General features: G+C 39.2%; 1 protein-coding gene across 8 annotated transcripts in view; it reads right to left on the bottom strand.

Moving 5' to 3' along the window:
* Positions 1–27,221, bottom strand: part of LOC309867653 (melanoma inhibitory activity protein 2-like) — a 525,646-nt gene that overhangs the window by 477,145 nt on the left and 21,280 nt on the right. For 6 of the 8 annotated variants that reach the window (XR_014313282.1, XR_014313283.1, XR_014313285.1 and 3 more), the window contains one exon: positions 10,094–10,457. The exons of the other annotated variants lie outside the window; for them this stretch is intronic. The gene's annotated coding sequence lies outside the window, so the exon portion shown is untranslated. Of the gene's footprint in view, positions 1–10,093; positions 10,458–27,221 lie in introns of those variants that run through there. 8 annotated transcript variants of the gene reach the window in all.

The raw sequence follows: 27,221 nt of genomic DNA, 5'->3' as shown, positions 1-27,221 counted from the left end.
TCATAACTAAAAGACTACTTTCTTATGTTGCCCCAGGGGAAAGCAGAGCCAAAATTTGCCACCACAATAACAGCATCTTTAATCAATATTATTAAATAACCAGTACCTTTTAGTGTTTGAACCAGGGTAGACAAAGATTCTCTGTATGAAATCAGTCAGTAAATATTTAAGACTTTATAGGACACATGGTGTATCACGATTACTCAGTTCTGCTGTTTGGCACCCAAGGAGACATGGACAACACCTAAATGAGTGTGGCTGTGTTCCAATAAAACTTTATTGATGTAAATTCAGCAGAGTGTAGTTGGCCAATCCCTGCTTTAAAGTTACCATCTTCCCTTCCACCAAGATAGGTGCATTTGGAAGTATACACACATACTCATGTTGACAAAAATTCCACCTGATAATCTTAAAACTTTATAGTAAAAATAAGGTTGACTAAAGAGAAAAGCATTTATAGAAGTAAGAGGCCTGTTCTTGTTCCAATGTACCAAGTCAGAAAAATTGACAAAACTGTAAGGGAAATCTCAAGAAATGCAAGCTTCAGAGCTTTAGCTTCAGAATATATGATTGAACGTATTTCCCACAAAAAGTTAGGTGTGAATTACAGGAATGCTTCACAAATAACATGTACTTATACAGAGTGGTAAATACTATGCAGGAAAAGGGGTGACTTGACATATTACAGGTTGGACTCATTAGGGATCAAGTCAAAGTCAAATCTTCATGAAAAAGAATGAAATTGACCACTTTCTTCACCATCCACAAAAATAAGCTCAAAATGGATTAAAGACCTGAATGTGAGACCTGAAACCATAAAAACCCTGAAGAGAACACAGGCAGTAATCTTTTTGACATTGGACATAACATCATTTTTCTAGCTATATCACCTGAGGCAAGGGAAGTAAAACAAAAAATAACCTATTGGTACTATGTCAAAATAAAAATCTTCTGCACAGTGAAGGAAACAATCAACAAAATGAAAAGGCAACCTGCTGAGTGGGGGAAGATATTTGAAAATGACATATCTGATAAAGGGTTAGAATCCAAAATATATAAAGAATTTATATAAATCATCACCCAGAAAACATATAATCCAATTAAAAATGGGCAGAAGACATGAACAGCCACTTCTCCAAAGATACCCAGATGGCCAACAGACACATGAAAAGATGCTCAATACCACTTATCAGCAGAGAAATGCAAATCAAAACCACAAGGATATATTACCTCACACCTGTCAGAATGGCTAAAATCAAAAACACAAGAAAATACAAATATTGGCAAAGATGTGGAGAAAAAAAAGAACCCTCATGTACTATTGGTAGGGATGCAAATTGATGCAGCCACTTTGGAAAATAGCATGAAAGCTTCTAAAAAATTAAAATAGTTCTACCCTTTGATCCAGGAATTGCACTACTGTGTATTTACCTCAAGAATAAAAAAATACTAACTCAAAGTATTACATGCACCCCATGTTTATTGCAGCATTATTTATAATAGCCAAACTCTATGGAAGCAGCCTAAACATTCATCAAGAGATGAATGGATAAAGATACACACACACACACACACACACACACACACAGACACACACACACACAAATTAACTACTCAGCCATAAAGAAGGAAATCTTGCCATTTGCAACAACATGGGTAGAGTTAAAAAGAAAAATGCTAATTGAAATATGTCAGAAAAAGACAAATACCATATGACCTCATTCATATGTGCAATTTGAGAAATAAATGATCAAAGGAACGAGAGGGAGATAGAAACCAAGAGAACAAACTGATAGTTATTGGGGGTTGTAGATGGGGTAAATAGGGGATAGGGATTAAAGAGTACATTTATCATAATGAAAACTAATAAATTAAAAAAAGAGAAAATTATCTGAAGGTCTTAGGGGTTTAATCCAAAAAAATCAACTTTGGAGAAATAAACCTTATTCTATGTGTCAAGTAGCTCATAATAAATCCTTTCAGTATGAAAAAGAACAGCAGAGTCAGGTAATTCTGATCTGGCCTGTATTTACATTGCCATGTTCGGCTGAGGATAAAATAGGCCAAGAGCCACAAGAAAATACATTTTCGAATATCAAAGACAAGTGTTTGTACCCAGCCCTATCTTACTCTAGGCAGGATAGTTAGTCATTGAGAAGTCACTGCCTTTGGAAGAGCAGGACTATGAGAATCTATAGCTTTTGCTGGATCACTGGATGACCACCAGGACAGGCAACAGCTTCTTCCAGGATGAAATGGGCATCTTCAGAAGGTAATGCAGGGATAAAGAACTTGGGTTCCAGAGACAAACTCCAAGATTTGGAATTTTGCTGTGTCACATTTTACTTAGATGTACCATTAGCGGCAAGTCATCATAGTGTGCAAACCAGTTGAGACAAGGTTTAAGGCCCAGTGTCAAATGCAGAAAAAGTATTTAGTCAAGAAAAGCTTTTTAAATTACTGATACTGTTGTTATAATTTCCAATTTTGACATCTTAATTTATTAAAGAGCTCTCTTTCTCATTGTTATTTGTATACGTAACTACCTCGATGGCCTCGTGAGGACTGAATGAATTCGTCTATATAAAGAGAAGAACGGTGCTTGGCACAGAGTAAATACTTAAGATAATGTTAGCTAGTTTTTAAATTATTATATCACTTATTTCACGCAGAGCCACTCTAGCTTTGAAAATATTTCACCACTTTTTCCTGCTTTGTAAAATGTTGTTCTAAACATAAACTTGTAGTTCACATTAGCAAGACACAAATACATTATTTAATTCACCTCTCATAGCTTAACTTGCAAATATGCTAAAAAGAATTTCTTCTATATTCATTTAGAAATATTTTAGTCAATTAGCATTTAGTGGAGAGTTATATAAATGTTTATTAGATCTAGTTTGTGAATGGTTCAATTCTTCTATACTCTTGGTGATTTTCTTTCTACTAGTATTACCTAGAGAGGAATGCTGAGTCTCTCAATCATAAGTGTGAATTTGTATATTTCTCCTTTAGTTCTGTCAGGTTTTACTTCTGTATTTTGAAGTTTTGTTATTTGTATACATGTTTACAACTGTTAATATCATCTTGCTGTTTAAATCCATTTTGAAAGACTCTTATTTGGTTTGTATAGACCATTTAAATTTAACATAATAATTTATATGTTTGTATTATATGAAGGTTTCCCAATGTAACTGTTTCCACTGTTTTTTATTCTTCTGTTTCCGTTTCCTGTTTTTCCTTCCTTCATTTTTTTTAGTGTTCATTTTAATTCACCAATTGTGATTTTGACTTTATAAAATTCCTGTCAGACAAGGTTTTACTTTGATTTCATTCACAAACCATATTTTAACTAATTCAGGAAGAGATCAGCTTATTATATTTACTATTTCTGCCACTCTTAATATTCCAAAATTTCTCATATCAATTCCCATAGCCTAAGACATTTCTTTAACCTGCTATTTTACAGCAGGTCTGTTGACTCCAAATTCTCTCAATTTTACCTGAAATGAGAAGATCCTCATTTCACATTCAAGGATATTTTCACTGAATTCTGGGCTCTGCACTTTTATTTATTTCAGCACTTTAAAAATGGTAAGACATTTCCTCCGGGCTCCATGATTTCTGCTGAGAAATTTTTCATTTGAATCTCTGTCTCCTATAGATAAGGTGTCACTTTTTCTCTGATTGCTTTCAAGATTTTGTCCTCAGTTTTAAGCAGTTATGATATGCCTGGGTATGTATTTCTTTGGGTTTATCTTGTTTGGGGCAGCTTAGCTTCTTGAATCTGTAAAGTTATAACTTTTGTCAAACTTGGAAAGTTTCCAGCCCTTATTTCTTGGAATACTTATTAGTCACATTCTTTTTCCTTTCCTTCTGGGACTCCAATAATATAAACAAAATGCCTTCTGTAATCGCCCAACAGTCCAAGGGTCTCTGTTCGGTATTTTTCAATCATTCTCCTCTCCTTTGCTCAATGAGGGATTTCTCCCTTCTCTCTGTACTTTAGGGCTTCTCTTTTCTATTCCTTGGGCCAGAACTAGAGGGTGTCTCTTGGTTCTTTCTCAGTCTGCTTCCAATACGAACTCCTATATTTTGTTTTCGTAGTTTATGGTATAATATTCTGTTGTGAGAAGATGCTATAATTTAATTATTAATTTTCCTGCAGCTGGATTCTGAAGGTACTCCATTTCACTACTAAAAACAGAGGTAAGCAGACTTTATAAAAACTATTCTTCGACTTTCTTCTGGTGCTAATGTTAGTTTTTCCCTAGAGTTTTTTCCATCATCTCTGGACTGTCCCACTAAAAGTGGTTAGAAACATGCAAGGAATGGTTGTTTTAATGACCAAAGCTGGGGGCATAACTTATACACAGTGGGAGCAAATCAGAGTTACAAAAGGTATCTTACAAGAGACACGTGTCCTGCCCAAATTAACAATAAGACCTCATTGAGAAACACCCTATCTCGGAGTTGAATTGTTGACTTGTAAGTTACGTGTGTCCTAAACTTGACTAGCTAGGTATTGCCAAACTGTTTTCCAAAATAGATATATTAATTAATATATTTAACATCAGCCAATAAGTTCTGTTGTGCAATCTCTTTGCCTGTAACTACTATTGCAAGATTTTTTTTTTTTTAATATTTGCCAATCTGAAATTGTGAAAGTGGACCCATTATTCTATTGGTTGATCACTTTGTTTCCTCTTATCTGAAATAGTACTTTCAAAATTTTGATAATGCTTCCTTGGTACTTTCAGCTGAAAAACTCTCCACCCTATGTATAGCTTTTTAAAAAAATTAGGTGTCGAGATCCACATCTGAAAAAATTTGATGACTTCAATTTACCAGTATTTTTTTTTCTTTGCATGTTTTGTTCATGTGTATAGCATGTATATGGTGGGTACAATTTAAAAATCCTCAGGATCACTAATATATTTTCATTTATTTTCTTGATAAAGCTCTGAAGTTTTGCATTTCACAGTTATTTGTTCTATCCTAAATTGTTTATGTGTGGTTTTGTGGGGGTGGGGTGAGATTTTGGTTTTCCATCTGTGTACATAATTGAATTTCAAATAAAACCTACCCTACCTCCCAGTGATATATTAGGCCATCTTAACTAGATATATAATTTCCATATATAAGGTCCATACCTAGTTATTGATACTTGTGCCAATATCACATAGTTAGTCACTACAGGTTTGATATCCAGCTGCATAAGGTCCCATCTTCTTGTGGTTCTTCTGATTGGTTTCCTTTTTCTCTGCTCTTCCATATAAATTTCAGATCTGCGTATATTTGTCTAATACTGCCACCCCAAATAAAAGTAGTAAATATTTTAGTTGGCAGTTGCTTTACAAATTAATCTGAGGACAGCTTCAAGATACCGTTATCTTCCTAGCCATGAATATGGTTATTTTCTATGTCTTTTTTTGGTAATAGACTTTTTTATTTTTAGAGCAATATTAGATATATACAGTAATTGCACAAAAGTAACTATGTTCCCATATATCTCTTCTTCTGCCCAAAAACATTTCTCCAATGATTGCCATCTGTCATTAATGGGATATATTTGTTAGAACTGATGAAGTATTACTGATATATTATAATTAACTGAAGTTCATAATGTACCTGAGGGTTCGCTCTTTGTAGTATACGTTTCTGAGTTTGGACATGTGTATAATGTCATGAATCCACCGTTACAGTATCATACAGAATAGTTTCTACTCCCTTAAAAATTTCCTCTGCTTGACCTATACATTCCTCCTCCCCTCCCCCAACCCCTGGCAACCACTGATCTTTTTACTATCTCTATAGTTTTTGCTTTTTCCAGAATGTCATATAGTTGGAAACACACATTACACAAACTTTTCAAACTGGCTTCTTGCACTTAATAATATTTATTTACATATCCTTCATATTTTTTTGTGGCCTGATAGATAGCTCACGTATTTTTGTTGCTGAATAATATTCCATTGTATGGATTTGCCACAGTTTGTTTATCCATTCAGCTGTTGAAGGATATTTTGGTTGCTTCAATAAATTTGAATGGTAATTATGAATAAAGTTGTTATAAATTTTTGTGCACAAATTTTTGTGGAAACATAAGTTTTCAGCTGATTTGGGTAAAGATCAAGTAGCACAATCACTAAAGTATATGGTATATAACTCTTAACGGTCTTTAACTGATCATCAGTTACCTATGTATACATTTTCATAATAGGCAACTTGCACATATTTTGTCAAATTAATTTCTAGGTACTTCATGGTTTTACAGTAATTGATATTTGTATTATATTTTCATTTTCAGTAGCTACTACAGAGGAAAACAATTGACTTTTATACATGGATTCTAATTCCTAACATCTTGTTGAGGTCATTTATTAATTCTAATAATTTCTCTGTAAATTATAACTTTAGTTTTCAATGTAGACCACTAAATTATTTTCAAATGATAACAATTTTGTTTCATCTTTTCTAAAATACCTATGCTTTTTCCTTTCTGCACTGAATGAGGCTTCCAATTCAATAAGTAACAGAATATTGGTAATATTTTCTATATTGTTTTTCCTGATCAGGCTCTCAAAGGCTTTATTAGTTTATTAACTTTTCTAAAGCTAACTTTCCTTTGTTGATTTTATGTATTGATTCCTGATGTGGAGTTTGATCCCATGACCTAAGCCAAAACAAAGAGTTGGACACTCAAATGACTAAGCCACACAGGTGTTCCCATCATTCCAATTTTTAATATGTTTTAAAATTAGTTTTGGTAGACACAAGCCATGAATGTGTGTGAATGTGGACTCTAGAATTTCTACATGGGGAAGGACTGAAGGCTGTAATTCACCTGGAAGTGGTATCTTAGGGGAAGAATCTTAAAGTTGTACTTGCCTAGAAAACTACTGGTGTGTAGATTGTATATTTATTTGGTCTGGTTCTGGGTAATAGAAACTGATCAAGATGAGGGGAAACATATATTACACAGACTTTTCAAACTGGCTTCTTGCACTTGGTAATATTTATTTACATTTCCTTCAAACCTTTTGGTGGCTTGATAGTACATTAATTTTTGTTGCTGAGTAATATTCCAAACAGCTTTCTGAAGACAAGCTGCCACTGTGAGTGTAAGTTTACAAATCTACATTCATGATAATAAAGGGATTAGACAGAAAAAAAAAAAAAACCTCATTCATTCTTTCTGTACCCTTTGTGTTTGATTTGCCATTTTTTGTTGCCTTTTTTTTTAATTTCTTGAAATAGAAAATTAGATACTGATTTTTGGACTCTACTAGTCTCTTATTTATCCATTTAATGCTACAAATTTCCCTCTAAGCACTAAATGAGCTGCATCAAACAAGTTTTGGCGTGTCATGTTTTCATTACCACATAACTCAAAATATGTCCTAATTTCCATTTTAAGTTCTTCTATAGGAGAGTTTTTGTTGGTGGTGGTTTTGTTTGTTTGATTTTTTTAGAGGTATAGTGCTTAATTCTAAAACATAAATGGGATTACCCAGTTATCTTCATGTTATTGACTTCTAGCTTAATTCCTAAGAATTGAGTCAGAAGGGAAAATCCATATGTTTTCATTCCTCTGCAAATGGAGGCTTTCTTTATGATCCACCTTATGGCCTATCTGCAATTCTCGGGTTCTATGTATGTCAACTATTTGAAGCCAATTGTGATGCTTAGACCTATGTTCTTCTGATTCTGCTCTTTTATTGTTTTATCAGTAAAGAAGGGAGGTACTGAACAACAGTAATGATATTGAGTTAACAGGACTCAATAAAAGGAATGAGAGGGAGGAGGATGTCAGGATTGAGCTGAGCCCAATTAAAAAATACTAGAGCTATTCACTCACTGATTGTGGGATCAGTCTTGGTTTCTCTGTATTTCAGAAGTTCAGCTGGAGAAGCCATTTGGGTAGCTGAGTACATGACTATAGAGCTGACAGATCAGGTCTAGAAAAAAGAGTTTGGAGAGATTGGCGTTCAGATTACGGTCACTGTAGGCATAATAATGGATGACCTTGCCAAGAAGAGTATGAAATGGAAAGATGGCATGAGCCTCAAGGACCTCCAGCACTGAGCAGTCTGTTAGAGCAGGATAAATTTGCAAAAGACATTAAGATGATATAGCCAGATGATGAAAAAAAGTGTGGTGTCACCTTATGAAAACTAGAAACCAAAACAGAGATAACAAGGGAAGGGCACTGTATAGAGGAAGTGGTCAAGAGCTTCAAGACCTGCTTGTAGATAACACCAGTCCTGAGAGCTCCCACTGGTGCAATGGAGCTTCTTGGTAATCTGCGTATGACTTGTTGTGGGGGTAGAAACGGGAAAAAAAAAAACCTGACTGGGGTAAATTTTGAAGGGTGTGGGAAAGGAAAAACTGAAGACAAAAGATAAAATTAGGCTGAATGGGAAGGATGTAGGTCAAGCTGAGAACACTTGATCATGGTAAGAGGTAGACAGACGTAATATCTTGCTAAAGGTATATGTTTTTCTGGCTACAGTGTTCAATGAATGATTATCTCTTGACAAAATTGCGCCCCACCACTTGCCAGTGCATATATGCATGTGCACACACACACGCACACACACACACACACACACACACAAACACACACACACACACCCATAAACACACAGACACTCAATTTTCTTGATTCCTTATTGGAATATTTCTTATCTGTCATGGAACTACAGACCTAAATTTTGAAAATCAAGCACTGCCCAATAAACAAATGCACACCCCTAACAATACATATCAAGTGTAATAGAAAGTAATTTACTTCTTCGCACACTTGAGTTTAATGGCCTCCTATTAAACCACACACACTGACCTCTAAACCAGTGTCTACATTGCAGAACAACTGCCAAACCTCAAATGTCCTGCTGAACATGATTATCACATTTAAAGACACTTCTTCTAGGAAACTACCTGCAGAAGCAGAACACTTGAAGTATCTTTAGAGCCTTACTGGCAGAGGGATGGAATTATGGAAAGATGATAATTTCCACTAAAAATCGTATCCCTCTTGAGTAAAAGGCATGTTATAGAAGCCATCTTAGGATATAAAAGTGTGACTAAAAGGTAAGCCCAAAGACATACATTAATTTAGAACAAAAGAATCCTTAGACACATCTTCTTATGCTGTTTCTGGTGTGAAACAGAACGAGTTAAACAAACTGTGCATACCCATCAGTTACCAAATCAATATAAGTATTTCAGAATACAAAGAAAAACCTTTCAGAAATATGGCTCTGCCTATCAAAAACAAAAAGAAACTTTTACACACAAATACCTACCTTTCAAATAAACATCACACATAGTTTATCATTGCCCTACTTTCAAAACCCCAAGCCAGTGGTTTCTTTTACAACAGAAACTTCCAAAGCACTCCCCAAGCCCAAGTGAAGCCTATGTCAACGAAAGCAGCAAACACTAATTGTCTCTCTGAAGAATGATTATGCTTCCTCAAAGAAGACAGGACAACTCAATAATTCTAATATGCTATAGACAATTTTATTAATGACTTCTCCACATTTGCAACCAATTTAAAAACATATACTCAAAGAAAATCACATCTTCCTACCCATAAGGCCATCTGATATAAAAATAATATTTTCATGCTTTCCTCAATTAAAAGTGATGGAGGAGTCATTTCACTCAGCATAATCTCCTCCAGCCCCATTCATGTTGATATAAAAGTTGGGTATTCCTCCTTTCTGATGGTGGCATAATATTCATTGCATATATGGACCATATCTTCTTTATCCATTCATCTGTTGAAGGGCATCTTGGCTCTTCCCACAGTTTGGTGACTGTGGCCATTGCTGCTATGAACACTGGGGTACAGATGGCCCTTTTTTTCACTACATCTGTATCTTTGGGGTAAATACCCAGTAGTGCAATGGCAGGGTCATAGGGAAGTTCTATTTTTAATTTCTTAAGGAATCTCCACACTGTTTTCCAAAACTTGCATTCCCACCCACAGTCTAAGAGGGTCCCCTTCTCCACATCTTCTCCAACACTTGTTGTTTCCTGTCTCATTAATTTTGGCCACTCTAACTGGTGTAAGGTGATAGATATCCCAATGTGGTTTTGATTTGAATCTCCCTGATGGCTAGTGATGAAGAACATTTTTTCATGTGTCTGTTAGCCATTTGTATGTCTTCTTTGGAGAAGTCTGTTCATGTCTTCTGCCCATTTTTTGACGTGATTATCTGTTTTGTGTATGTTGAGTTTGAGACGTTCCTTGTAGATCTTGGGTATCAGCCCTTTGTAGTGTCATTTGCAAATATCTTCTCCCATTCCATGTGTTGCCTCTTTGTTTTGCTGTTTCCTTCGCTGTGCAGAAGCTTTTGATCTTGATGAAGTCCCAAAAATTCATTTTCACTTTTGTTTCCTTTGTTTTTGGAGACATGTCTTGAAAGAAGTTGCTGGAGATTATGCTGAGTGAAATAAGTCAAGCAGAGAGAGTTGATTATCACATGGTTTCATTTACTTGTGGAGCACAAGGAGTAACACGGAGGACATTGGGAGCTGGAGAGGACAAGTTGAGTTGGGGGAAATCAAGGGGGAGATGAACATGAGAGACTGTGGACTCTGAGAAACAAACTGGGGGTTTTGGAGGATAGAAGCGTTGAGGGTTGGGTAAGTCTGGTGATGGGTATTATGGAGGACATGTATTACATAAAGCACTAGGTGTGGTGCATAAACAATGAATTTTGGAACACAGAAAAAAAAAGTGATGGAGGAGAACAGAGAAATCCAATTCTTAGACAACCAGGCAGGCACTCTCTCTTGGAACATCTGTCAAAATTGTTTAGATAGGGAGATTCTAGTAAACAATTCCATCATCTGGTGTAAAAATGACAGAACTAGCAGAAAGTATAACTTTATGATATACACAAACAGCCTCTGTTTACACCGAACATTGTCAACCACAACACAACCTTTTCCTTTGCTGTTTTTAGTCATTCATTGATTCAATAAATATTTGCTGGTATCTAGGCTCTATGGCATTACAGCCACTGGGGATACATCAGTGAACAACACAGAGTCCTTCCTTTCATCCAACTTATGTTCTACTTGGAAGAGATAGACAACAAGCAAACATACATTGACTATGGTGGTCACGTGATGGCAAAAGGAGTGAGAGCTGAGGGGAAGGGGTGGCTGCAGGCAGACAGCCAGGCAGCCATCTTTACATCATGAGTCAGGAAAGCCCCCTCAGATAAGATGAGCAGAGAACGAAAGCAGTGAGGGAGACAGCCAAGTGGATGCTTGAAAGGGAAGCACCTCCCACACAGAAAACAGACAAGGAAGTGCGCAGGTCCAGAGCAGGGCAGAGCTATCTGGAAGACTGACAAACAGGAAGGAGGCCAGGCCTGGAGCAGACCCAGGGGAGGAACTGGGAGAAAGTGTGTTCAGAGGGGAGCAGGGATCAGATCAGGCAGGTCCTTGTGTGCCAGTGTGAGGACGCTGTGTTTTACTCGACTGGGTTGAGAAGCCACTGGAGGGTGAAAAATGATGCCAATGATTCTTTACTAGATCCTACTACATATCTGGTCCTGTGTTCACTGTCAGCAATGCTCAGAATGATCTTTTAAGTACATATTTTCACTCAAAATTCACCGATGAGGAAAATGCAACTTTTTCAGGTTTATAGCTGGAAATTGAAACCCAGGCTTATCTCAGAATTGCTCAACAGGAACCACTACTGGCATTTAGAATAGGATCATTCTTTGTTGTATGGGACTGTCCTACACACTATAGGATGAGAGTCACCAACCCCAACCTCAATCTCCCATACACTAGCAATGCCCCTTGTCACCGCCACCCTCAAAAACATACACATTTTCAAAGGTAACCCCAGAGGGACACTACTTCCACTAGCTAGACCCGCTGTGCCATCCCTGCCCACTCCACCACCCTGCTCTCTCTCCTGTGTTTTATCCTGCTAGCTGAAAATGGGCGATTGAAACAAAATTCATAAGATGGGTGGGTGCATTAAAATTTTTTTAAAAAAGAAAGACAGATGGATGGATGGATGGATGGATGGATGAGTGAAACGCTCTTTAAAGTTGACTATTTTCTCCACAGAAACCATTTGTTGTAGACCTCCTCCCTTGTTTCAAGTTCTAAAACAGTATCACTGTCAAATATCACCGATGGAACACAGCCAGGCCAGAGAACAACATAATATTCTTCAGGTTCAGAGTTGAGCCTTGAGAGACCTTGGAGTAATAAAACAATGGCTTGTAGACCTGAGGATATAATGGGCTCTGAGCAAAATACTCAGGTGAGAAGATTTTCTTCGGAATGCTAGGTCTATTAAAATGTGCTTGAGGAAAAACTGACAAGAACTACTAGGAAAAAGCTGTCCACAGTGATGTATAATCATATGCATGTGAGTCTGATCCATTCTGTTTTTCCAAACTATTATATCCCATGAGACTGCTTATATAAACACTGAAAATTAATACTGAGACATCAGTTTTTAATACGCCTTTATAAGGCAGTCATTGACAAAGATATGACTCAATATTCTCAGTGTTGTAAGCATCAATCTGTATTATTATCTGCCTAAGATATCAATTATGCCTGCAAATGAATTTGATCACAGCTTGAAAATTAGCAGAATTTGAAACCAAGCCTAAATCCTCATAATGCAATCTGTGAAAAGATGTGACTCAAGATAACCAAAGTTGCAGGGACAAATCTATATTATTATGTGTCTAAAACATTAATTATGCTTACAGCTGAAAAACAGAGCTTCAAAATTGGCAGAATTTGAACCCAAGCCCAACCAAGCCTAATTGCTGCAATAAAAGACATTTCAATGGGTGCTTTAGAAATAGCACTTGATTCTACGTGAAGAAGACAGAGTAATGTAGCTAGAATAATTAAAAAGTCCTTATATTATTAGCTTAAGCAATAATGTTAATGACAGTGTTCCACCATTTGATCCTCAATTCAGGACTGGAAACCTGGCAAACATGCTTTTCTTAAGTCCTAAAAAATCTACCAATAACATCTTAAAACAAAAGGTATAAAAATAAGAGGTTTGGTTTTTGTTTTTAATAATGGTTTTTTCAGGAGTGCCTGAGTAGCTCAGTGTGTTAAAGCCTCTGCCTTCAGCTCAGGTCATGATCCTGGGGTCCTGGGATCGAGCCTCACATCTCTGCTCGGTGGGGAGCCTACTTCTCCCTCTGTCTCTGCCTGCCTCTCTGCCTACTTGTTCTCTCTCTTTGTCAAATAAATAAATAAATAATCTTTAAAAAATAGTTGTATTTTCTGGGTTGATTCTATGTTTTCTTAACCCCAGAAAATCAATATAGAAGGGCTTCATGAGGAGTGCCTGGGTGGCTCTGTCAGTTAAGTGTCTGCTTTCAGTTCAGGTGATGATCTCAGGGTCCTGGCATCCAGCGCTGTGTTGGGCTCCCTGCTCAGCAGTCTGCTTCCCTCTCCCTCTGCCCCTACCTCTCCTCTCATAAATTGCTGGCAGGAATGCAAAGTGGCACAGACACTCAGGAAAACCATTCGATGGTTTTCATACAATTAAAATTGCAATGACCACACAGCTCAGAAATCCCACTTAGCAGTATTTACTCAAGAGAAATTCAAACGGATTTGCATATGAAGACCTGCACATATATGTTTATGGAAACTTTGTTCAAAATCATCAAAAACATAAATCATCCCACTTCCCACTAACTATTAAGGAATGGATTTGAAAGACATGGCACATGTGCATACAATGGCATACCGCTCGGAAATAAAAAGGAATGAAATAATATATGAAATTTCATGGAAGAATATAAACAGTATGTTCCTGCAAGAAGTCAAAAGCAGAAAGCTAAATACTGTAATAACATTTTGGAGAAGGGAAAACTAGAAGGACAGAAATAAGATCAATGGTTGTTAGGGACAGCCAATGGGATACAGAAAGGACAGGAGAACTTCAGAGGAGTGACAGAAACCTTTTATATCATGATAATGGTCCCATATCTCTGTCTCAAGTTTGGACAACTATTTCCTAAACAAGGAAACTCTAGTATGTAAATTATATCTCAGGAAATCAGATCTTGGGGAAAAAAAAAACTGGATTTCAATCAAGTTACAAAGCAGTTCCACAAAACAAACTGAAAAGATAAAATTCACCCGAGTACTTCCTGGTTCTTGCCAGTCCTGCCAATGTGGAAAAGTCCTGTGTCACAATGTCACCCTTCAAATTTTACAAATCCCTCAAACATCACCAGCAGCTGCCTTTTGCACAGTATTTCCAAAATCCCTTACACTGTTTTGGAAAGGTATTACATTTACCTGTTCTGTTTTCTGATTAGATTCTTTCTGTCCTTTCCGTTTGTAAGGGGAGCGTGGTAAGGTGGGTCTGTCCCACAGATCAGATGCTCAAAGAGGGAATCTGGTCTCTCCATGAAACACATGCTCTGTCACCTTGCCTCCATACTCCCCAACTCCCTCTACACCGTTCACATTCCGCTCACTGACAGGCAGTGGTCTCCAGAGTGAATACCTCTGTGTAGGCAGGAACTTAATAATAGAACTTCTACATATATTGACCTTCACCCCAAAACTGAGTAAAAATCAGTGTCGCTAAAATTTAGGACACAGATTGATTTGCTTGTTGGACAGTATTTATCGAGCCAAGAATTTGTGCCAAGAATCAGTCAATGCTCTGGGCCCACTGGGAGCTGCTCTGAGGGAAAAATGCAGGTTTCACGGTACAGAGAAGTGGTTCATGGGCCACATGCTACCAGGATCCTCCTGTGTGAGGCATCTGGATAGACTCTAGTGTGTGTGTGTGTGTGTGTGTGTGTGTGCGCGCGCGCGCAACAATGACCACCTGCACACCTGACCAAAGAGATTGACAGAGGCTACCTAGTCACTGAGAAAGCTTCTTGCTGAGAAACAGTGAGCTGAAGAAAATGCTAATAACATAGCACAGGCAAGGGGCACCTGGGTGTATCAGTGGGTTAAGCCTCTGCCTTCAGTTCAGGTCATGATCTCAGGGTCCTGGGATCGAGCCCCACCATTGGGCTCTCTGTTCAGCGGGGAGCCTGCTTCCCACTCCCCCTCTGCCTGCCTCTCTGCCTACTTGGGATCTCTCCCTCTATCAAATAAATAAATAAAATCTTAAAGATAAAACATAGCACAGGCAAAAGTATTAAAGAGCAGTAACTATACTCCGAGAATGAGCTTTTCGTAAAAATCAAATTAAGTGATTAAAAGTGTTAAGCTTGGCATGTCTGATCCTAAAATGCGGATCTGTTAATACATTGGGTGAGAGCAATAGCTTTTTCATACTTATGAAAGGTTCTACATGTTTACACCCTTCTAATTTCAACTTGGTGTCATCCTTTCTTTTAAGCTACTTCAAAGGCATAATTTATATACAATAAAATTTACCTGTTTTATCTGTGTTACTCAGTAATATTTAGTCACCCTCCTGAGTTAGGAAGCTATCACCACCATCTACTTTTAGGACAATCATCCTTCCTTTTCAATATCTCCTTAAATGCAAATTACAATGTATGTGTTACAGTAGTTCCAAACTAAGTATGTAGAATCTACAGGTAAATAAATGCATACACGTGACCTATGTATCTCAGACTATTTGCTAAAAGACAGGCATGGTCCAAAAGCATGGAGACTATGGCTTTAGGGTCCCCATCACAATGTCCCCCAAGTCCATATAACCATTAAACCCCTTTGCACAAGCCACACTGCACTTGGTTCCTTTATCAGACTCTCCAATGCCTTTGCTATGTTGACACAACACTCAGTACCTTTCTCCACACTTAGTTGTGTCTCTGGGATCCATGATAACATTGGAAGAAGAACAAACAAGTGTTCTGGCCATCATTTTACAAGGGGGTAATCCTTAGCAGAATCAGTGTCTGGACCCTAGGCCTGAAGGCCTCAAGTTCGATGAGTTAACATTCAAACTCCAAGACTCCAGGGTGAAAGAGAGACACGTACACACACACACATACACATACACACACACACATAAGTGACAAATCAGTATAACAGACATCTGAATAGCAAGGTGCTCCAAGAAGAACCAAGAGAAAAACTGCTCCCTTCTAAAATTAGCCGTGTATTTCCTAAACAATTGCTTTTATCCAAAACCCGGTTAGACTTGTCTTTCTTTTTTGAAACTGGTCAGAACACAAGGCCAATGTGAGAGTTTCTCTCTCCCTAATAGCTTTTTCTAAATCATCTCTGCTTCATCTTTTCATACTTGAGTATCTTTCACCTTAATTCTTTTCCTTAATTTTTATTTTATTTACTTAGGTTGAGAGAGAAAGAGAGCATGTGTGAGCAAGGAGAGAGGCAGAGGGAGAAGGACAGGGAATCCCAAGCAGACTCCACACTGACTGTGGAGCCCTATGTGGGGCTCAATCCCACAACCATGACGTCATGAGATTATGACGCCAGCCAAAATCCGGAGTCCAACATTTAACCTACTGAGCCACCAAGATGCCCTTCTTTTCCTCAATTTTATTTTTGGTTTTGGTTTTGTTGGTGATGCATAATCAAATCCTTAAGAAAAACAGAAAGGAACATTGAGATGGATAACTGAGTAGATTAAGAGCTCATATTTGAGGGCTAACATGCTACCTGTCTTAAACGTCTGCCATACCTGAAATGCGTATTTTCTCATCAGTCACTAACACGACACAACAGGCAATGTTGTGACAGCCATTGGATAGATGAGAAAGCAACGTACAGGCATTTGAAAAGCATGCCCAAGGGCAGGCAGCTACTAAGCAGCAGAGGCAAGATTTGAACCCAGGCCAACTGAACCCACAGGCTGCTTTCTTGTAATGTCTCCCGACTAAGAGTATGGGACAGGCTAGCAAAGCTAACTGGAGGGTCACAGAGAGGTGGCCTAAGTGACATCCTTATGCAAGCAGAAGGAGGGACTGTGACCTAAAAGAGGTCTCAAGTGTTAGCACGAGGGAAGAGGACTGCACTTTTCTAGGTAGGAGATCTGGGACCTACCAGCCACTTCTCCCGGCTTCAGCTCTTGGAAAGGAATAGTGTAACTGGTCCGCTGGTAACGCGAGGCATACATGGCCTCAGAATCACTTTCTTCTAAGTGTAGCCAATCCTCCTTGTTCACATAACCCATGTGTGTGAATCTGCCTATTCAAAAATGTATGATGTACATTTGTACATATGTATGTACATACATTTGTACATATGTATGTACATACAAAAGTGTATGTATGTATGCAACCCCAGCAGCACTTTCCCAGTCATTCACAAACACGTGCGAAGTGGCAACAAATCTGAATGGCCCTGCAGACACCGTCCTAACGTCGGCTGAGGAGAGCAAGGCTCAGCTTCCTTGTTTCAGTGCTTACACTGTAACCAAGCGTCCTTCTGGAGATCTAATGCCACTTGCTTGCAGTTTCTTTGCTATTTCTCATGAATTTTGCTGTTTATAATGGCCCACACACACAGCGCTAAAGTGCTATCTGGTGTTCTAGATACAAGAAGGCTGTGACGTGTGTTATGAAGAAAATACGCATGTTCGATCAACTTTGCTCAGGTGTGAGTTACGGTGCTGTTGGTTGTGAGTTCCATGTTAATGAACCAGCTATATACATGAAATAAAGGTGACTTTAAACAGAAATGCACATAAAACAAGGTTATTTATTAATAGGGTGACAAAAAGATGACCAGAGTTTCTCAAGAACCTAACTCTGTATTTCCTTTAGAAGTACTCATTCAAAGTTCCTGGTGACTTTGGGAATCATAAGTACTGTGAATAACAACAGGCAATTCTGTGTTTCTTTGGATAGACATTTTGTCTGGTCAGAATTCAGCCAGAAATCCAAGGGCATCATAGGTCCTTTCCTGCTTAAGAAACAGGTTTATGACCTCACACCAATCAGAATGGCTAAAATTAACAAGTCAGGAAATGACAGATGCTGGCCAGGATGCGGAGAAAGGGGAACCCTCCTACACTGTCAGTGGGAATGCAAGCTGGTGCAGCCACTCTGGAAAACAGCATGGAGGTTGCTCAGAAAGTTGAAAATAGAGCTACCCGATGACCCAGCAATTGCACTACTGGGTTTTTACCCTAAAGATACAAATATAGTGATCCGAAGGGGCACGTACACCCGAATGTTTACAGCAACGATGTCCACAATAGCCAAACTATGGGAAGAACCTAGCTGTCTATCAACAGATGAATGGATAAAGATGTGGTGTGTGTGTGTATATCTATATACACACACACATATACATACAATGGAATACTATGCAGCCATAAAAAGAAATGAAATCTTGCCATTTGCAATGACGTGGATGGAACTAGAGGGTATTATGCTTAGCGAGATAAGTCAGTCGAAGAAAGACAACTATCATATGATCTCCCTGATATGAAGAAGTGGAGATGCAATGTGGGGGGTTTTGGGGGTAGGAAAAGAATAAATGGAATAAGATGGGATCGGGAGGGAGACAAACCATAACAGACTTAATCTCACAGAACAAACTGAGGGTTGCTGGGGGGAGGGGGGAAGGAAGAGGGTGGTGGGGTTATGGACATTGGGGAGGGTATGTGCTACGGTGAGTGCTGTGAAGTGTGTAAACCTGGCAATTCACAAACCTGTACCCCTGGGGCTAATAATACATTATATGTTTATAAAAATTTTTTAAAAATTAAAAAATAATAAAATGATTTAAAAAAAACAGTGGTCACAAAGATTTATGTCAAGAGTCTATTTTGCACTATAAAGATGAAATAACAACCTAGAAATTTTTTTTCATAATGTAAATTTATGCCCAATTCATTTTACAACTAAAATTATAATATGTGGGACGCCTGGGTGGTTCAGTTGGTTAAGCATCTGACTCCGGATTTTGGCTCAGGTCAAGATCTCAGGGTGCTGAGATCCAGCTCCCCACTGGACTCCACGCTCGATGGGGAGTCTGCTTGAGAATCCCTATCCCTCTCCCCCTCCCTACCCACCTCCCGCTTGTGTGTATGCACACTCTCTCTCAAATAAATAAATAAAATCTTTAAAAGTAAATAAAATAGTAATGTGCTTTGAGGAACAATAAATATTTTAAATGCATGCTAAACTGAGCACATAAACACTGCAGCTATGACTCCCATAAATCTTGCAGTCATTCGCATTCACAAGTAAAGTCCAAATAAAGAGTAAGTTTAGAGGCCATTGATCTTAATAAGTGACGCTAGGCCAATATGTTTCCATCAGTTTCCTAAAGATCACGCAAAAGAACAGTTCATGTTACTAGGAGTGGAAAGACAGATTAGGAAACACACACACATGCACACACACACAAAAGTCACGCTAATTAAAACTACAACATTCCAACAATTCTTTTCAAATGAACCTCACTTAATATATATATATGAAAAGGTACACTGCAGTAACATATTTAATGATAATTGTACAATACAAATGTTACAATTTCATTTCCTTTCCTGGTCCTATAATTATTTAGGTGATGGCAACTAAAAACCTTTTAAGCATAGTTTATTTTTTAACTTTTAAAATAAGCAACATTATCTGAATAAAAGAATACAGTGGATTATATTATTGGAATAAAATGCATAATGACAATAATTAGAGGGGAAGGAAACAAAGCACTGACTTAGAAGTGTCCCAAAAGTAATTAAGTAGCTGCCTTATTAGATTCACTGGTATATACAGGAAATGTATATAACATAACATCATTATAATGTTTTTCGAAAGTCCTGAAATAAAAATAGTCTCTAATAAACACAACCTCACATTGACCACACTGATTTAACTAGAATGTTCCATCCAAAGTTGCATATAATGGGAAACAAACTTAACACTAGTTTTACACCATGGCACGAATTCATTCTGGAAGGACAGAAACACTAGTCACACAGGGATTTTAGCCTCGAATACCGTCAGGAAAACCTTTTCTTTTATTAACACAATCCACCCAAAATGATCTACCTCCCTTACTTAACAGAGGCACTATTTGCAATACTGTCAGAATCGCCTTCATACACCTTGGGTGTCACAAAGCCGGACCTCAGCACAAATATCTCATGGCAGGGGTGATAGAAAACAGTGAATAAAATTCACTGAGCATGTACTATGTCCCTCATACTGAGTTACAGGTCACAAATTTGATTTATATAATACTCTTAAAGTCCTGCAGGGATGATGACATTAAAAAAAAAAAATCTTTACAGATGAAGGAACTAAAGTGAACTTAGCCTTAGGTCACCAGCTTGGTTTTGGTAGCAGGGCTGTCATGAAAAGTCACAGTTGTCTAGCTCAGGACCTTTGAGCTTTCCACTCTGCCAGACTCGCTGCTCCACTATGCAAATGGCAACATCGTCAATCAAATTACCGTTTAGAAACTGGAATGAGATATTAATTCCAAGGGCAGCTGAGAGCTGACTCCTTGAAGCCTCTTGAATCTCCTCTCAACCTTCTCCCCTGGCAATCTCCCTTCCACCCCACCAGAGCAAGGGCATTGACAAGGCAGGGATGCGATCCCCTCGAATGGTTCCTGTACTGTCTGCAGGAAAGGACTGAAAGTCCTTTATGCATTTGAAACCCCACTGACTATCTGGCCACCACCTACAGGTCCCGCCATTCCATCTGTGATGGGAGGTGGGAGGTCAGGAGGAAAAGGAGGCTTGGAGCTGTCACTCTGGACAGCAAGCCAGCTTGTCCTTGAAGGAGGTGCCCTCTGATCAAGAGATGGTGCCCACTGCTGAACAGCAGGCATGCTGCGTGGGCCTGGTCTCAGGGGGTGGACAAGGGAGATATGGCAAAGAGACAGGAAAGCATTCTGGAATTGAATACACCACACTGGAGGAGGTCTTGTTCGATTCGGGGCTGGAGAGGAATTTTGCACAGATTTAATCTCTCCATGGAGATGCCCAGGGGCCAGAATCCCCAGGAGGAAGATGTCAATGTTCTGTGAGTAGAACAAACAGAGATGATTGGTATGGAAGCTGGACTCTCAGAAGAACAGAGTTGGAAGTGGAGGTAGAATCTTTTCATAATAGTCTTGGGTTTAAAGCAAATGACCTAGCTGGTGACTGGCCAAAGGGGGAAGAGCAGGGGTTTTAGTAAGATAAAGAACAGGGAGATTAGACAGCAACTCATCAAATACACGGAATGTGGAAAGAGCAATTATGTAGCAGTGAGGAGGGCATTATGGTGCATGCGGGTTAGACTAGAATCATCCATGGTTCCACCCAATCACAAAGTATAAAATGGAAATACTGGTACAAGGGACCAAAGCAGGCCAGATAGACATTTGTAGAGCAGAGACCCGAGTAAGCCCTTATAAATCATCACGACCTTCCAGAAGCCACACCCTTTACAAAATCATCTTCCAGCAAGAGTTTCAACCACAGAGCAATCCAGGCTTCGAAGGAAAAGTTAGAGCACAATGATGCCATCCCTTCTGTGAAAATGTTGGGCCAGGTTTCTTTGTTGGAATTCTGAATTGGAGATTTTGGAGAGCACGCATTGTATGTTACATAACCACCTAACGAGTGCTGGCGTCACACCCCCATAATGAAACATACCAAGGCTCGCTCGGAAGGGGATAGACAAAATAGCTTCCGAAGTGTTTCTACATCAGCTTCTGCTTCCCAACCCCACTGCCCTCCTGAGTTCTCTCTGAAGATGGAGAATTAAGAGTTCAGTGAGCTTATTTCAGAACCTTCAGCAAATGATGCTCCTTCCAGGCTCTCTATGCAGATTTTGGACATCTTTTCACGCTGCATTTCTACTGAGATCCGGCAAACCCCGTGAAGTGCTCTAGGCTGTGGGGGTGGGGAGGGCAGGCTGCCAGAAGCATGCCGTAGGGAGTGTCCAGGACAACCCCGGCACAGGCAAAGAAAATACTGGAACTGTCATTCAGACGGGTCTAATGTGTCCATTTAATTTCTATTTTGCTGAGTGTTTAATAATACATCTAATATCAGTACACAGTACATGTACATGTACATAATTTATAAGCAAATATATAAACTTAGACTGGGTGTGGCTACTCAAAAAATATCTCCTCATAGGCTTATGATCAAAAGAACACAACATTTTTAGAGCACCTGAACAATTAAATCCTTTAATCTGCTGAAAAACAAAAACAAAAACAAAAACAAAACCGTACCATACTAAGAAAAGAATTTGTTTTTTCCCCTTCAGGCAAAAACTATTTTTGGAACTGTGTTTCTTCTTTGTGAAAAAAAGATCAGGTAACCAACATAAAACAAACCAGACAAGGTTAAATACACAAGATGCTTGTTTAAAAAAAAAAAAAAAAAAAAGTAAGTGATACAAATAGGGTTTTCAGAAAATAGGTAAATGCTGCTGTCACCTCTGTTAACAGAGTTTCTCTAGGGAAATCCACCGAGCACTAATTTCAACAAATGATCTCATTTGTCTCAAGTTTACTCTAACATTACAAACTACATTATGCACTGTTTCCTTTTGCTTCCTCCAAAGCATTCATATCATTTGCAATTTCAGAAGTAGACGCAGGTGCCTTTCTGTGGACCCAGGTGATGGGGCAGAGGTAGGAAAAAAAGATTTGCATCTCCTCTGAGAGAGAAGTCACTCATAATTAGAGCAGAAAATTAAAGTCACAACATTAAAATAAATCCATTAACCATAGTGCAAGCTTAGAGAAATCTGGTCACTGGAAGCCTTGCTTTAACTGTGATTTACACACAGGGAAACCCTCATGGCCCTGGAGCACAAGGAAAGGCCAATATGCAGAGAAGACTGTAAGTATCCTTTCCATGGTGCTGTTCTCAAAAACAAAATCACCTTCATTTGGAATGCTTCCAGGTCATTGTAGTTAATATACACTGCTGTTACAGAAGCAAAATGTATGGGAGATGAGGTTGCATTTGGTCTGATCTATCACAAATTCTGAAAGTTCCTCTTTTGAATTAACGCCCAGGCTCAGCTTTCCATGTGTGACTTGACCACTTATTTACAGCTCAGTTCAGTGGCCAGATCGGACAGAACACCCGCTCCCTTGAAGCTCATGTTCCTGTTGGGGTATGTATGTCTGGAAAGGCAAATAAAGTCATTTCACAGAGGAAGCGGTAACACAGGAGCGGATGCCTAAGTGACAAGGAAAAACCTGGCTACTTAGGGAAGAGGATCCTAGACAGAGGGAAGAGTCCATGCAAGCCCCACAGCCAGGAGCATGATCCCTGTGTCCTAGGAATAGCAAGGGTCTGTATACCCAGACTACATGATCTAGCAGGCAGTAAGAAGAGATGACATCAGAGAGGGACCTGGGACCAGCAAAGACTTTAGATTTTTTTTTTTTTTAAGATCTGTTTATTTTGAAAGGGAGGTGGGGAGGGGCAGACAGAGAGGGAAAGAAGCATATTCCCCACTGAGCACAGAACCTGATGCAGGACTCCATCCCAGGACTCTGAGATAATGACCTGAGCCGCAATCAAGAGTCAGGTGTTTAACCACCTGAGCCACCCAGGCACCCCAAGACCTAGGGTAGGGAGGTCTTGGAGAGGTGAGGCTTGGTCACAGGAAGGATCTGACTTGTATGCTTCTAAGGGATCACAACGGCTGCTGTGGAGAACCTGTCCCAATTAGAACAACAGCTGAAGGAGACCACGTAGAAGTAAAGGATCAAAGGGTCTTTCATTTGTTATTTGCTTTTTCTCTTTTTAGCTTTCTGGCTATCCAGATGTCATTAATAGTGGATCCGCAACACTGCTGGAAAGGCCAGTTCTATATCACATTTTACGTCACACTGCCTGTTGCATTCATTCAGGAAAGAAGAAAACTGAAGGTTATGCTTCCTTTCCAAGAGAGCCTTTACTTCACTGCGAATCACACTCTCAGAAAAGTCATTCATCCCTGAGACAGGCTGCCTTCCTAACACTCACCAGTGACATCATCACAGCCTCCCAACCTAAACAACACCATGCAAACTTCTGCATGAATTTACTGGGATTTCCATTTCTGTCTCAAAGGAACCCCATATTGTGTAGAGGAACAGCTTCAGGGCAGTCCTGTGTGTCGTCAGTAGGAGCCGTTACTCATTCCACAGACATAGGGTGGTAGGGGAGGACAGTGTTTATTTTATTCCTACCATATGTCCGTAAATGTTTTGGACACAGCAGTGTAGCTCGGGAGAAAGAAAGTAAAGACTTCTCGGGACATCTGAGAAAATAAAAGTCATCCTGACCAAAAATAGTGGGACCACTAACATACACAGTGAAGCCTAGTTGCACGTCAGCAGAATGCATTTTCCCCCTAAATCATGTTGGGGCTTCCCAACAACTACTTTTGAGCAATGATTTCTTTCAGACCAGTTCTTCCCAAAACCACTGTATTCTTTCTGCCTCCTGAACACAGATGACTGGGATACACAACAGGTGCTTCAGAACAGCACCCAGTACAGAGGTGGTCCCAGCTTTGCCTGGCCTTACTTAAACCTATCCTGCAAGGAGCGCCTGGGTGGCTCAGTGGGTTAAGCATTTGCCTTCAGCTCAGATCGTGATTACAGGGTCCTGGGATCGAGCCCTCCATTAAGCTCCTTGCTCAGCAAGGAGTCTGTTTCTCCCTCCCCCTCTGCCCCTCCTCCCTGTTCGTGCTTGCTCAGTCTGTCTGTCTCTCTCTCTCTCTCTCAAATATATAAAATCTTAAAAAAAAAAAAATACTATCCTCCATTAGCCCAGAGCCCTTCTCTACTCCTTCCTCCCAATGTACTCCAGGATTCCCCATGGGGAGCACTTTCCATTCTTAAGGGTGTTTGTCCAAATGGGATTTCTCACTATTTGGCAAAAACAGGTACAAATAAAATAATCAATTATTAAAATATTTACTGTCTCAGATGATGAGATGTGCCTTGGCAAAAACAAAATTGCTAAAAAAAATTTAACTTTTTAGCCCTCTTCACCTAAACTAAACTAAATTAAAAGGATGCTGATACCAAAGATCTCTGTTGTAGAGATGAATGCCAGCTCTCTACTAAATACAGTAACAATTCTAAAGAGATCTTCCTTTTTTTACTCCTAGGTCTCCAAAGCACAGGCCTGACCAAACTTCATACTTAGCCATCTTCCCTAAACATATATTTGATTAATTTCTGTCAACAGTCCTGACTAGATTATCTCACCAAGAAAATGAGTGCGTAGCTGCAAGATCAAAGCGTTAGGAACTAGTTGTGAAAGTACTGATCAATATAATCTACTGAATATTGTCTTTAGGGAAAAAAAGGAACCATGTGTCTGATGTCCCAAAGAGAGACTTCTAAAAAGTTGTATGTCCATAAATCCCTGTTTGGCCTAGCCTGGCACCATATTCACTGGCCATTCCCAGATGGTTGGGAATTTTTTAAAGATTTTTTATTTTTTATTTGACAGAGAGAAACCACAAGTAGGCAGAGAGGCAGGCAGAGAGAGAGGGAAGCAGGCTCCCCGCTGAGCAGAGAGCCCAATGTGGTGCTCGATCCCAGGACCCCGGGACCATGACCTGAGCTGAAGGCAGAGGCTTTAACCCACTGAGCCACCCAGGTGCCCCCATAAAACATTTTTTTAATAAAAATGTCAAATTAAGCTCTTCTGAAAACTACAAGCCTTAGAGAAATAATTCAGTGACATTATTGAAGTTACAAGCAATGCAACAGAGTTGGAAATTCTCTCTGGCAGAGTCATTCATTTCTAAATAAAGAATCATCAATCATTTAAGGCTGTGATTAATGGCAAAATAAAGCTTACTCTCATAAGGGCAAGCATGACAGTTTAAATTCATTTGTTCATCCAATAAATATATCTGTAACTTAGTATTTATCAGAATGTAAAATCTGTGTTTTCTTTTTTTTCTTTTTTTTTTTTTTAAAGATTTTATTTATTTGACAGAGAGAGATCACAGTAGACAGAGAGGCAGGCACAGAGAGAGAGAGACAGAAGCAGGCTCCCTGCTAAGCAGAGAGCCCGATGCAGGACTCGATCCCAGGACCCTGAGATCATGACCTGAGCCGAAGGCAGCGGCTTAACCACTGAGCCACCCACGCGCCCTATGTGTTTTCTTAATATTTATATAGTTGAGGGGCACCTGGGTGGCTCAGTCATTCAGCGTCTGCCTTCGGCTCAGGTCATGATCCCAGGGTCCTGGGATTTAGCCCCGCACTGGGCTCTGTGCTCAGCGGGAAGCCTGCTTTTCCCTCTCCCACTCCCCCTGCTTGTGTTCCCTCTCTCACTGTGTCTTTCTGTTAAATTAATAAATTTAAAAAAACTGTATATAGTTGAGTTGTGTTAACCTCAATTTTACCCGCATACAAAATCATTAAGAAATCACACATGGGGAGTGCCTGGGTGGCTTAGATGGTTGGGCATCTGCCTTCGGCTAAGGCTATGATCCCAGGGTCCTGAGATCAAGCCCCGCATCGGGTTCCCTGCTCAGCAGGCAGTCCACTTCTCTCTCTCTCCCCCCACTGTGCACCCTGCTTGTGCTCTCACTCTCAGTGTCAAATAAATAAATAAATAAAAACTTTAAAGAGAGAGAGAGAGAGAGAGAAGGAAATCACACAGGACACATTTGTTACATTTCCCAAATCAAGTGGGTAATTTGGTAATTTGGCTTGTGACCCTTTGTTGTGTAGTGACTATGGGTAAGCACTGCATTGAACTCTTTGTCTATGAATTTTCTGTCTTCCCATCCCCCCCATTGCCCCCCCAAAAAACCAAATGAACATGAGAAGAAATCAAAGATTATAAATATTAAGCATCTTGTCTGCTAATATGTGGCAGTGTGAAGATTTGAACAGTTTCTCTCTAAAATCACAAAATCTGTGCTTAGTCCTATAGACTGCATTGTCATCCCTAAATGGGGCTCATCAAATCTCTTCTCTGGGTAAGTCAGTCATAATTCTAAATTAAGAATTAAAAAACCCAAAGAGATACCATGGATATTATAATTATTGGTGCATTACAGTGGGAAACAGTACAGAAAATTACAAAGGCTAGTTAAAAAAGGATAGGATTTAACTATCCTATGAAATAAGTAGCTATAATAAATGGAAGAAATTTAAAAAAGCATTAAAAGAAGACCCAAACCCTATGAAGAAAACACTAATCCAAGTAAAAAGAAGAAGAAGAAGACACTAATCCATCATCGAAGTATTCAAAGTTTTCTACATGTCACCCAGCTCCAACCTCC

This window comes from Mustela nivalis (assembly GCF_964662115.1).
Source record: "Mustela nivalis genome assembly, chromosome: 6".
In the NCBI taxonomy this organism is placed as follows: domain Eukaryota; kingdom Metazoa; phylum Chordata; class Mammalia; order Carnivora; family Mustelidae; genus Mustela; species Mustela nivalis.
Note: the sequence above shows the minus strand (reverse complement) of the source record. Positions and strands in the feature narration are given on the sequence as shown.